The sequence below is a fragment of the Berghia stephanieae genome, chromosome 4 (genome assembly GCF_034508935.2).
Source record: "Berghia stephanieae isolate SIO BIC M18660-M18661 chromosome 4, UCSD_Bste_1.3, whole genome shotgun sequence".
In the NCBI taxonomy this organism is placed as follows: Eukaryota; Metazoa; Mollusca; class Gastropoda; order Nudibranchia; family Aeolidiidae; genus Berghia; species Berghia stephanieae.
In genome coordinates, this window is record NC_088363.1 from 14,356,083 (window position 1) to 14,369,893 (window position 13,811).

A 13,811-nucleotide genomic window follows, 5' to 3' on the forward strand; every position below is an offset into this window, starting at 1 on the left:
ATATCAGCAGTAATATTCGTTGATGTTGTTAATCGATGAAACTTGTTTAAAATTTCTGTAAATCCTAATACCGTCACGTGATAAAGTGAATTATATCACTATGAATGCCACGATTTGCTGAAAAATGCCAATCTGACAGTTCCTAGCAAACACACACACACACACCCCTCCCCCCCCCCCTTTTGCTCAAGAATTTCTCTACTTGATGGACACCCCCCCCCCTCTTTTTTTTTCTTCCACGCAACCACATTCCAAAACACACACACACATATGTACACCACACACACACACACACACACATACACGCACACATAAACATACACGCAATGAGAACACACTACTACATATCACTGATCATCGCTAAATCAACACAACGGAAGTAAGGACTCTACTGGACAGATAGAGTTGAGAGTGTGGTAATGAGGTGTTAGTGTCTTCGGTTAATTTTTTTATGATATCTGTTTGACTTAACGAACTTTCAAACTGACTTTAAATTATAAAAGGAAATTAAGTTATCTGTTTATCTATCTGTAAAAGATACATTTCTATTTTTCAAATCTTTCAGTAGAGTTGTGCGCCGTATCAATTTTTTTTATTGACTCAAATAAGCACAATGTTCTTCACAAGGCTATATTTTTAAAAGAAAGGATTAGTCATAAACGTATTGATGGTATGCGTTTAAGTAAAATACTTACAACATCCGCCAGCAGATTAAACGTACCAACACACAAAACTGTGTGTAACCTTTAATGTTTATAGTCTTTTTTTATATAATTTTGTGTCAACAAATCACTAATAGGCAGTCTAAAATTCATATCAGAGCTGAGGGACGTCAGTTTCGTTCATTCTATAGAAGAAGTGATGTTCAGCCACTCAGCTCTTTGTTATTATTGTTAGACAACCATTTGGATTATTAGTTCTCACTAAGCTATATCAATCAGACTAAACGGTAGAGGTTACACACAATTTTGTGTGTTGTTACGATTAATCTGGCTGGTGGATTTTTATAAGTATTTTACCTAAATGCATAGCAACATCATTGCTAAGAAAGAGAAAGAATTAACGAGTTTCTGTTTTTATATGTGAATGATTTAACTCTCTCCTTACCGATCATTTTCAGTATTTTCCCAATAAGACTGGCTTACCCGAAAGAAAATTTATTTTTTAAACTCAAACAAGCTCTCTACAAAACAATGATATGTTCTTATTAATTAAACAAAGATCATTTTTCAAAGTTTGTGATGATCAAAATAAATTTGAATAAGAAAAAATGTATATTGTGTCTTAACAAAAGTGACGATTTTGCTGCATGTGGCAAAAAAAGGATTAAATAGGACGAGAGAAAAGTATTGTTTTTAAACTAAAACTTACCCAACATGAGAAATGTTATAAGGCACACGGGTAGGTTTGGATATGGTTTAAGAATTCGCATGATAAGCACGAAAACAAAATTGTTTTTCAAACAAAACAAACAGGGGTAAACCAGTAAATGATGTTTCAACTCCGGAGACCGTGGATTAGATTAAGCGTATTCAAATATCAGAATGTAAAGCGTCCTATGTTCGATTGTAACTCAATCGCTACAGTGGAAGACGGATAACTTGAGAACGCAAAAGATCATTTTCATTTCAGCCATTGTTTTTTTTTTTTCATATTCCCGTTTCCGTCTCTTTATCTTTTTTTGTGTGAGGTGTTTGAAACACAATTTTTGTTCAAATTTTGGTGTGGATATAGTCTATATAAAACATTTTAAGTATAATTATGATCAACTTCTACAATATTGTTTCGAGCATTCGGCGACTGCTGGAAATAAAATTGTAGAAGTTGATCATGATTATACCTGAAATATTTTATAAATAGCTCCTTTTATCAAAAAGTTGAGCACTATTTTTTCATCGTTTTTTTGTTTTTAATGATATCCTTTCTTTAAAAAATATAGCATTGTGGAGAACATTGTGCTTATTTGAGTCAATATAAAAATTGAAAGATTTGAAAAATAGAAATGTATTTTTTACAGATAGATAAACAGATAACTTAATTTCCTTTTATAATTTAAAGTCAGTTTGAAAGTTTGTTAAGTCAAACAGATATCATAAAAAATTAACCGAAGACACTAACACCTCATGACCACACCCTCAACTCTATCTGTCCAGTAGAGTCCTTACTTCCGTCGTGTTGATTTAGCGGTGATCAGTGTTGTTATGTAGTAGTGAATTCTCATTGCGTTTTTGTTTATGTGTGTGCGTGTGTGTGTATATGTGTGTGTGTGTGTGTGTGTGGTGTATACATGTGTGTGTGTGTGTGTTTTGGAATGTGGCTGCGTGGAAGAAAAAAAAAAGGGGGGGGGGGTTGTCAATCAAGTAGAGAAATTCCTGAGCAAGGGGGGGGGGGGGTGGGAGGGGTGTGTGTTTGCTACGAACTGTCAGATTGGCATTTTTCAGCAAATCGTGGCATTCATAGTGACATAATTCACTTGATCACATGACGGTATTCGGATTTACAGAAATTTTAAACAAGTTTCACCGATTAACAACATCAACTAATATTACTGCTGATATTACTGTCGTTTTTATGCCATCGATGTGATAATTATTGCCCTGGGAAATATTTAGTTAAACGTTTCGGGAAACTGTCAATGGGTTCTGTCTAGCTTCTCGCCCGAACAAACCAAAAGTCGACAGATTCGGGGACTTGATATTTTTCGCGTCCGCTTCAGATTTTCATTTGACCTCACATAAGTTAAGTAAAGGGGAGACATTCCGAAAGCTCCTACATCCCCAGTATTCATTCAATTTGTATTTTCGCCGTTGATCTTTTGTCATGCGTTTATTTATTTAATTTGTCATCATATAAAAGCGTTTTAAAAACTCTAGAACAAACCTTGATAGATTTGTGAAAGTTTAAAATGTCCTAATTTGACCATTGTTTTGATTCTCGGCCGCCATTTTAATTTGTGAAGTATTGAAGGAAGTGCAAAGCACTCCCAAGTAAAGCTTGGTAAAGACTTGCAACTTATTGATATTGATATCTACCGACTGATAAACTAAAATCATGCCGAATAAAGCATGGCAGCGACGACAAGCACATCGATTAAAATGTGCATCTAATCGTAATCAAGCTAATCAAGAAAATGATTCTGGCAATATCGAATGAAAATAGTTCTTTCCCCGCGAAATTGCGAGCTTTTTACTAGTATATACAAAAGAAAAGAAGTCGTGAGTTGTATTCAATAGGTGAAACAATGGGATGACTTGTTGCTTTGACCATGACTAACGACAACTCGCTTGGCGCTGCACAAACGTAAAAAAATGACGTCAAAAGACCATGTGGGTCTTAGCATAGCCATCGTTAACTTATTGATAGTTCGAAGATGACGTCACTCAGGTCTTTGTGATTGTTTTTTGCCATCCGCGTTTATGATTAATGCTCACTGAACTGTATTAACCTGACTATAAACGTTCATGGATACACACAGTTTTGTGTGTTGCTCCGTTATACTTCCGGACGGCAATGTTATGAGCTTCTTAGCCAAGCGCATACTATCTATAGATAGTATGCGTTTGGCTAAGAAACTCATAACATTGCCATAAGTATAACGGACCAACACACAAAACTATGTGTAATCCTAAACGTTTATAGTCTGGTTAACATAGTTTAGTGAGAATCACTCACAAACGCGGATGGTAAAATACAATAACAAAGGCTTGAGTGACGTCATCTTCGTTCTATCTTTAGACAATATGAAGTTGACGTCACTCATGTCTTTGTTATCGCATTTTGCCATTCGCGTTTATGAGTAATACGTTTCAACAGTCATGACGTCCCTTCCCTCGTAATGACGCATGGTAACTTAGTAACTGGCTCTAAACTATGGGAACAATGGCGGAGGCCCTTATGAAATATTTATCCGACGAGCATAAAAACGTATCCAGAGGGAAAAAAAACCCATTATAAATCTGATCATGTTTTGACTTTTACACATTCTGATCACAAGACATATAAAAAGTTCTAGCCAGCATGAAGAATAAAAAGCACCGATTTTCTTTGTTTAGAACCACGATGGCCGACATTGCTGGGCGACGTGGCATCAGACTATTGAATCCAATTCTCACTAAACTGTATTAACCAGAGTATAAACGTTAAAGGTTACACTTAGTTTTGTGTGTTGGAATATTAACCAATCAGAATATTACCTGCAATTTGCCCCGGTAAACGAAAAGGCCTGGCAAACATTCCTTAATAGGCTTCAAAAGTCATGACGTCACTTCCCTCGTAATGACGCATGGTAACTTAGCAACTGGTTCTAAATTATCAGAAGAATGCGGACGCCATTTTTAAATACTTCTCCGAACATAAAAATGTATATCCAGAGGAGAAAAACATTATAAATCTGATCATGTTTTTACTTTTATACATTCTGATCACATGACGTAAAAAAGTTCTAGCCAGCATGAAGAATAAAAAGTACCGATTTTTGTTTTTTGTTTTGAACCAAGCTGCTGGTTGCTGGGCGGACGTGGCACCAGACTATTGAATCCTATTTCATAGCCACCTTTAGAAAATACCAATCAGATAGTGAGTATTTAATCACAATATTTTCAAACACTGATTATTTACGTAATTGCATCGCAACACCTGACGATACGATGCACTTTTTTTCAATGTTAAAATTGGGAGTGATGTTCAAGGTCTATTGATGCTATGCGTTTATACAAAAATAATCACAACATCCACCCGCCGGATATAACGTACCGACAAACCCACAAACCATGTGTCACCATAAACGTTTATAGTCTGATTAATTTAATTTTGTGAGAACTACTCATAAAAAATGACCGGCTAACAGCAATAACAAAATGCTGAATGACATCAATTTCGTTCCTTTTATGAGGGCAAAATAATCCACCAAATACAACAAACAGTTTTAATAGGATTCAATAGTCTGATGTCACGTCGCCCAGCAACGGCGGCCATCGTGGTTCTAAACAAAAAAAATTGGTACTTTATATTCTTCATTCTGGCTAGAACTTTTCATATGTCTTGTGATCAGAATGTGTAAAAGTCAAAACAAGATCAGATTTAAAATGTTTTTTTTCCCTCTGGATACCGTTTTATGCACGTCGGAGAAATATACTATAAGGGCGTCCGCCATTGTTTCGACAGTTTAGAGCCAGTTACTAAGTTACCATGCGTCATTAGGATGGAAGTGACGTTAAGACTGTTGAAGAGTATTTTAGAGTAAAAATAGAATAATTGAAATGATCATTTGACTTCTTCTTCTTCTTCAAGTACCAAGTCTGTGCCAGACATCGGTGATCGTGGTACGCCATTCAGCTCTCTGATCAGATAACCTCAGAAAACTAATATTACTCTTCTCTTTCTTTGTCACCCAGCTGTTCAAACTATTCATATATGTTTTTCTTGGTCTACCTTTACTCTTTTTGCCTTCTATCTTTCCTGTGAGAGCATGATGTTCAATACATTTATGTCAATTTAGGTGCCCTAAAAATTGCATTTGTCTTTTTCTTATTGTACGAATTAATAACCTTTTAGTTTCAGCTTGCTCTAATACTTTTTCATTGGTTTTCTTCTCTGTCCATGAGATTCTTAACATCCTTCTAAGAAACAACATTTCTGCTGCCTCCAGTTTCTTTCTAATGTCTTCTGTAATTGTCCAGCTTTCGCAGCCATATAATAATACGGGCCATACGTAGGCCTTCAAAACCCTATGTTTTGTTGTCATTGAGATATTGTGGTTTTTAAAAATTAGACTCATTTTATTAAAACTATCTTTAGCTATTGCAATTCTTCGTTTTATTTCTGTGTTGCATCTGCCATCTGAAGTTATTATGTATCCAAGATATTTAAATGTCTGAACTTGTTTTATAGTTTTTCCATTGCTTATTAAGTTGCATATTGGATTTCTTTCTCTCCTTGATACAACCATGCATTCTGTCTTTTTTACATTTAAGTATAACCCCATACAGGGGCAGCGTGGCTCAATGGTACAGTCTTTGCTTACTACCCGAAAGCTACCGAGTTCAATCACCCGCCGCTGCGTTGTGTAGCCTTGAGCAAGTCACATCGCCCTAGCTCACTTTGCGGCGCTGCTCTGCGGCTGACGCCTGGGTTATTCCAGTCTTCCCTTGGAATAGACCCTTAAGACAAATTTCCCCTTGGGGATGAATAAAGGGATTCTTTTTTAAAAATACGTTCACTCTCTGTGACTATTTGATTGAGGAGTAGTTGTAAATTTTCTTTTGAGTCTGAAATTAGTGCTGTGTCATCTGCATATCTTATATTATAGATAATCTCACCATTGATCTTAATGCCTGGACTATCTCCTACAGTTCTAATAATTGTTTCGCTGTAGATATTGAAAAGGTCTGGTGACAAAACACATCCTTGTCTAACACCTCATTTAATGTGTATATATTTACTTTATTCTCCTTCAATCCTGACGACTGCACTCTGTTTCCAATATAAGTTTCTAATACTTCTAAGATCTTTTCCGTCTATGTCTAGTCCTTCAAGGATATTAAATAGCTCACACTGTCTAACTTTGCCTGTGATTTAACCCTCCCAAAAAATTACCTTTAATCATTAAAAAATTTACAACAACACGCTAATCTCAACTGAACTTTTTTTCTTTCTTTTACTTTGAAGGGACAACAATATATATATAATATATATATATATATATATATATATATATATATATATATATATATTATATAATACACGATACGATACAAATTCGCCCATTGAAACCAAACACGACATCAAGACGATAGCTGTGTGTAATCTAGTCTACAATATGGGCGTCAATAGAATCAGGCCATTTTGTTTAATGTTTTTTAAAATATATTTCTTTCTTTGACTCATAGTTAAGTCCCTTGGAATAGACTGTAGCATTGATGACTTATAGATAGAATGCGCTTGGCCAAGGAGTTCACAACATTGCCATCCGGAAGTATAACGAACCAACACACAAACTCTGTGTAACCATGAACTTTTATAATCTGGTTAATACAGTTTAGTGAGAACAACTCACAAATGCGGATGGCAAAAACAATAACAAAGGCCTGAGTGACGTCATCTGCATACTATCTATAGATAGTTTGCGCTTGGCTAAGAAGCTCATAACATTGCCATCCGGAAGTATTACGGAACGACACACAAAACTGTGTGTATCCATGAACGTTTATAGTCGGGTTAATACAGTTCAGTGAGCATTACTCATACACGCGGATGGCAAAAAACAATAACAAAGACCCGAATGACGTCATCTTCGAATTATCTATAGCCTTACACTGACCAAAGAATGAAGTCAAAGGACAAGTCTTTGGCCGCAAAAGAAAACAAATCGTGAGTTGTATTCAATATTTCAACCAATGGGAGCACTTGTTTCCTTGATCACTAATAACAACAACTCACAAGACGCTGTACAAACCTAAAACATGACGTCAAACTATAAGTCCTAGAGGGTTCAAGTGACAGGCTATAGATAGTTCGAAAATGACGTCACTCAGGTCTTTGTTATTGATTTTTGGCCATCCGTGTTTATGAATAATGCTCTCTAAACTGTATTAACCTGACTACAAACGTTCATGGATACACACAGTTTTGTGTGTTGGTCCGTTATACTTCCGGATGGCAATGTTATGAGCTTCTTAGCCAAGCGCATACTATCTATATGTTAACCTCATTAAGGAAATGTATGAAGGATCAAGTTGCAGGGTGGAGCAGAAAAGGCTCTTTACTCACATTCTCTCACCGTACTCAAGTGTAAAATGAGTACCTGGTCATTAACAGCGTTGTCTTTGTCCAAAAAATTGTAATATCACCTAACAGGCGTCATGTCCCGTCCTACATGTTAAACGTTGCTGTTGACCAGGGACCCCTTGTAAAGCGCTTTGAGCACATTTAGTGGATATTGCGCTATATAAAGCTCAATTAATAACAGTTGATTCTCCACAATTCTAGCACATCCGCAACAAAAGATCATAACGTGATTTTAAATCTCTCTTGAAGAGGCTGATTGGCTTTCTAACTGTAAAAACAACTTGTATAATGTACTCGTTTGTCTTATGAGGCATAATTTCAGGTTTTTAAAACCTTTCCTCTTTTTATAATTTAGGGGGTAGATCAATATGGGTGAATTCATTTAATTTTATCTAATCAATGGGTATGATCTATTTTACATTTCCATGTGCTCGAGCTCATTGGTCACATTGCAACGTGGGCTCAGAATGACCCACATAGTGAACGGTTTTCAGAAATATCCACAAATATCACAATTGGATTCAATAGTCTGAGGTCACGGCGCCCAGCAATGCCAGCAAAGTGGTTCTAAACAAAGAAAATTGGTACTTTTTATTCTTCATGCTGGCTAGAAGTTTTCATATGTCATGTGATCAGAATGTATAAAAGTCAAAACATGATCATATTTATGTTTTTCTCCTCTGGATACACTTTTATGCTCATCGGAGAAATATTTCATAGTTTAGAGCCAGTTACTAAGTTATTATGCGTCATTACGAGGGAAGTGACGTCACGACTGTTGAAGCCTTTTGCCATCCGGAAATATAACGGACTAATACATAAAACTAGATGTAACCTTAAACGTTTATAGGTAGAATGAAGTTGACATCACTCAAGTCTTTGTTATTAGTTTTTTTGCCATCCGCGTTTATGAGTACTTCTCATTGTACTTTTTAAACAGACTATAAAAGTTCATGGTTACACATAGTTTTGTGTGTTGGTCCATTATACTTCCGGATGGCAATGTTATGAGCTTCTTAGCCAAGCGCATACTATCTACAGTCTGGTTAATAAAGTTTAGTGAGAATTACTCATAAACGCGGATGGCAAAAAAACAAAACAATAACAAAGACCTGAGTGACATCAATTTCGTTCTATCTATAAACATTAAAAGATGCACATAGTTTTGTGTGTTGGTATGTTACATCCCTCTGGCAGATGTTGTGATTATTTTGTCTAAACACAAAGCATTGATAGTGTGTCATCATTTAAATTCGTAGGTGACAGAGTTCGCATTGTTTCCCAAGTGGTTTGTTTACTTCATGTCTTTCAGCATAGGTTTTCCAAACATGCGATCTGTGAACACGTTAAATAAATCATGCGATCTTTTATTATTGATGTATTGCGTTTATCCAAAAGCTCATAAAGAGAGACATATATGGATAGTATGCAGATGACGTCACTCAGGCCTTTGTTATTGTTTTTGCCATCCGCGTTTGTGAGTTGTTCTCACTAAACTGTATTAACCAGACTATAAAAGTTCATGGTTACACAGAGTTTGTGTGTTGGTCCGTTATACTTCCGGATGGTAATGTTGTGAACTCCTTGGCCAAGCGCATTCTATCTATCGGGAATGATATTAGCGGAAGAGTAGCGTTCCTTGATTGGACGTCACCCATAGTCTGTGACGTCACCGGCGGAAAAGTTATTAGAGAGAGAACGTCATGTTGGTTGTGCGCATGCGTCTCTTGTCCTTTTTCTTAAAACTAGTCAAATGATCATTTCAATTATTCTATTTTTAATCAAAAAATAAAACAGTTGTTTTTGGTGGGGTATTTTGCCCTCATAAAAGGAACGAAATTGATGTCATTCAGCATTTGCTGTTAGCCGGTCATTTTTTATGAGTAGGTCTCACAAAATTAAATTAATCAGACTATAAACGTATATGGTGACACATGTTTGTGGGTTTGTTGGTACGTTATATACGCCTGGTGGGTGTTGTGATTATTTTTGTATAAATGCATAGCATCAATAGACCTTGAACATCACTCCCAATTTTAACATTGAAAAAAATTGCATCGTATCGTCAGGTGTTGCGATGCAATTACGTAAATAATCAATGTTTGAAAATATTGTGATTAAATACTCACTATCTGATTGGTATTTTCTGAAGGTGGCTATGAAATAGGATTCAATAGTCTGATGTCACGTCCGCCCAGCAACCAGCACCTTGGTTCCAAAAAAATAAATCGGTACTTTTTATTCTTCATGCTGGCTAGAGCTTTTTCACATGTCATGTGATCAGAATGTATAATAGTCAAAACATGATCAGATTTATACTGTTTTTCTCCTCTGGATATACACTTTTATGTTCGGAGAAGTATTTCAAAATGGCGTCCGCCATTATTCTGATAGTTTAGAACCAGCTACTAAACTATGCGTTATTACGAGGGAAGTGACGTCACGACTTTTGAAGCCTATTAAGGAATGTTTGCCAGGCCTTTTCGTTGACCGGGGTAAATTGCAGGTAATATTCTGATTGGTTAATATTCCAACACACAAAACTAAATGTAACTTTTAACGTTTATACTTTGGTTAATACAGTTTAGTTAGAATTGGATTCAAGGGTCTGATGTCACGTCGCCCAGCAATGTCGGCCATCGTGGTTCTAAACAAAGAAAATCGGTGCTTTTTATTCTTCATGCTGGCTAGAACTTTTTATATGTCTTGTGATCAGAATGTGTAAAAGCCAAAACATGATCAGATTTATAATGTTTTTTTTTCCTCTGGATACGTTTTTATGCTCGTCGGAGAAATATTTCACAAGGGCGTCCGCCATTGTTCCGATAATATAGAGCCAGTTACTAAGTTACCATGCGTCATTACGAGGGGAGTGACGTTACGACTGTTGAATCGTATTAGATTTGAGTTTAAAGATTATTTTTTGCTCTTTGCAAAAACATGGAGCTATGAACAATGAATGGCATTCGGCACTACGAGGGCGAAGAAAAGATCTAGTTTCAAATCCAACTTTGGCATCTTGCTTTTTTTCCTTGAGCAAGACATGATTGGGTGGCATTGTCGGGTATACTTTGCAAAATGTACTTTGCAATAAACCAGCGTTCTATCAAAAAGGTTACGAGCAATTATTATTGTTCATATTACGCCAATTTAATATGAACAATTCTGAAATCTTGAGACTTTAGGAACTGTCGGACTACCTACAGCAAAACAATCAATACATTTAATGATGACGATGATGATGATGATGATGATGATGATGATGATGATGATGATGATGATGATGATGATGATGATGATGATGATGATGGTGATGCTGATAATAATGATAATTAATAGTAATATTATGACGATGATGATGATGATGATGATGATGATGATGATGATGATGATGATGATGATGATGATAATAATAATAATAATAACAGTCCTATTAAATATTGTTTTTCATTCCCTATTTATTTACAATTTAAGTCCATAATGTCGACTGTTCTTTCATTTTCAACAATTTTGTCAATGCAAAGATCTGAAAATATTCAGTCATATTTTGATGTGAACATTCAAGGCTCCAATACTTTGGAAAACGAACAAATTGAAAACTTATTTCTATTTTATCTATTTTTATGGAGATCCATTTATCTATTTACATTTTTAAAAAATAATAATAAAACAAGATTCCCATTATTAATCCCGTATGGGAAATTTACTCACATCTTCCACCGTACTTCGGTGTAGAATGAGTACCTGGCCGTTATCAGTGTTGTCTCTCTTCTAGAATTATTGTAATATCGTCTAACAGGCGTCATGTCTCGTCCTACATTTTAATTGTTTCTGTTGGCTATTGGCCCCTTTGTAAAGCGCTTTGAGCACGTCTATGTGTTAGATGTTGGATGTTGCGATATATATAAAAGTTCGATTAAGTAATTAGGAAGTGTACACATTGGATTCAGAAACGTTTAAACCTTACGCTCTAATTTCTTACGTACTAAAATCTTCTGAATAAAAGACCGTTTTAGAATTTGACCAGAATACTCGTCCTTCAAATATTTATCAACTTGAAAGGCCCTTATTTTGTCAAAAACGTTTAAACCTGGAACTTTTAGAAAGTCTTCACGTAAGTCCCTGCTTTGAGTGGGTTTTTAATTATTTTCTTTTACAAGATGGGGGTTATTTAAATCAATCATTGAGTATACGACGAGTTTTTTGGTCAAAACGTTTTTAACGATTTATTCAGAGTACTTTGGGATATATATATATATATATATATATATATATATATATATATATATATATATATATATATATATATATATATATATATATATATAATATATATATATTATATATAATTAAAACAAAAAAACATGAAATAATAGTGCTCAACTTTTTTTATAATAGGAGATATTTATAAAATATTTCAGGTATTATTATGATCAACTTCTACAATTTTATTTCCAGCAGTCGCCGAATGCTCGATACAATATTGGAGAAGTTGATCATAATTATACATGAAATATTTTATATAGACTATATCCACACCAAAATTTGAACAGAAATTGTGTGTCAAACACCTCACAGAAAAAAAAAGATAAAAAGACGGAAACGGGACCATGAAAAAAAAACATTGGCTGAAATGAAAATCGTGTTATGCGTTCTCAAGTTATCCGTCTTCCACTGTAGCGATTGAGTTACGCGGAGCATAGGACGTTTTACATCCTGATATTTGAATACGCTTAATCTAATCCACGGTCTCCGGAGTTGAAACATCATTTACTGGTTTACCCCTGTTTGTTTTGTTTGAAAAACAATTTTGTTTTCGTGCTTATCATGCGAATTCTTAAACCATATCCAAACCTACCCGTGTGCCTTATAACATTTCTCATGTTGGGTAAGTTTTAGTTTAAAAACAATACTTTTCTCTTGTCCTATTTAATCCTCTTCTTGTCACATGCAGCAAAATCGTCACTTTTGTTAAGACACAATATACATTTTTCTTATTCAAATTTATTTTGATCATCACAAACTTTGAAGAATGATCTTTGTTTAATTAATAAGAATATATCATTGTTTTGTAGAGAGCTTGTTTGAGTTTAAAAAATAAATTTTCTTTTTGCTAAGCCAGTCTTATTGGGAAAATACTGAAAATGATCGGTAAGGAGAGAGTTAAATCATTCACATATAAAAACAGAAACTCGTTAATTCTTTCTCTTTCTTAGCAATGATGTTGCTATGCATTTAGGTAAAATACTTATAAAAATCCACCAGCCAGATTAATCGTAACAACACACAAAATTGTGTGTAACCTCTACCGTTTAGTCTGATTGATATAGCTTAGTGAGAACTAATAATCCAAATGGTTGTCTAACAATAATAACAAAGAGCTGAGTGGCTGAACATCACTTTTCCTATAGAATGAACGAAACTGACGTCCCTCAGCTCTGATATGAATTTTAGACTTCCTGTTAGTGATTTGTTTGCACAAAATTATATCAAAAAAGACTATAAACATTAAAGGTTACACACAGTTTTGGTACGGTTAATCTGCTGGCGGATGTTGTAAGTATTTTACTTAAACGCATATCATCAATAGGTTTATGGCTAATGATCTCAAATGGTATTATTACATGGTAGGTGAAACGGAAGCTCAAAAATGAATCATAGCCTAAACTCTCTCAGCCATTTTCAGGATTTTCCACAAAACTTCACACCCAACTAACACAAAAATAGATTATTTTATTACTCAAACACAATAGCAGCAGTAAGTTCTTGAGATAAATAATTTCTTTAGCAAAACATGCTCTAGATACAACACACTGTTCATTTTTTAAAAAATTTTATGATGTACAAAACAAAATTGAAAAAGAAAAATATTGGTTGTTTCGTAACGAATGGGACGATTTTCCTATTCTACTTCGTAAGGAGAGAGTAAATGTAAAATCCTGACTTAAGACAAATAACGTCATTGAAACGAAAAATGTTTGTTTTTAATCATTTAAAACCACTTAAATCTCACCTCTTCATTTAAT

The 13,811-nt window shown here is 34.8% G+C and overlaps 1 long non-coding RNA gene across 2 annotated transcripts in view; it reads left to right on the forward strand.

Annotated features, from left to right (window-relative positions):
* The first annotated feature begins 12,539 nt into the window (after positions 1–12,539).
* Positions 12,540–13,811, forward strand: part of LOC144971929 (uncharacterized) — a 10,426-nt gene continuing 9,154 nt past the window's right edge. For both annotated transcript variants that reach the window (XR_013645199.1, XR_013645200.1), the window contains exon 1: positions 12,540–12,673. This is a non-coding gene — a long non-coding RNA (uncharacterized LOC144971929). The remainder of the gene's footprint in view (positions 12,674–13,811) is intronic.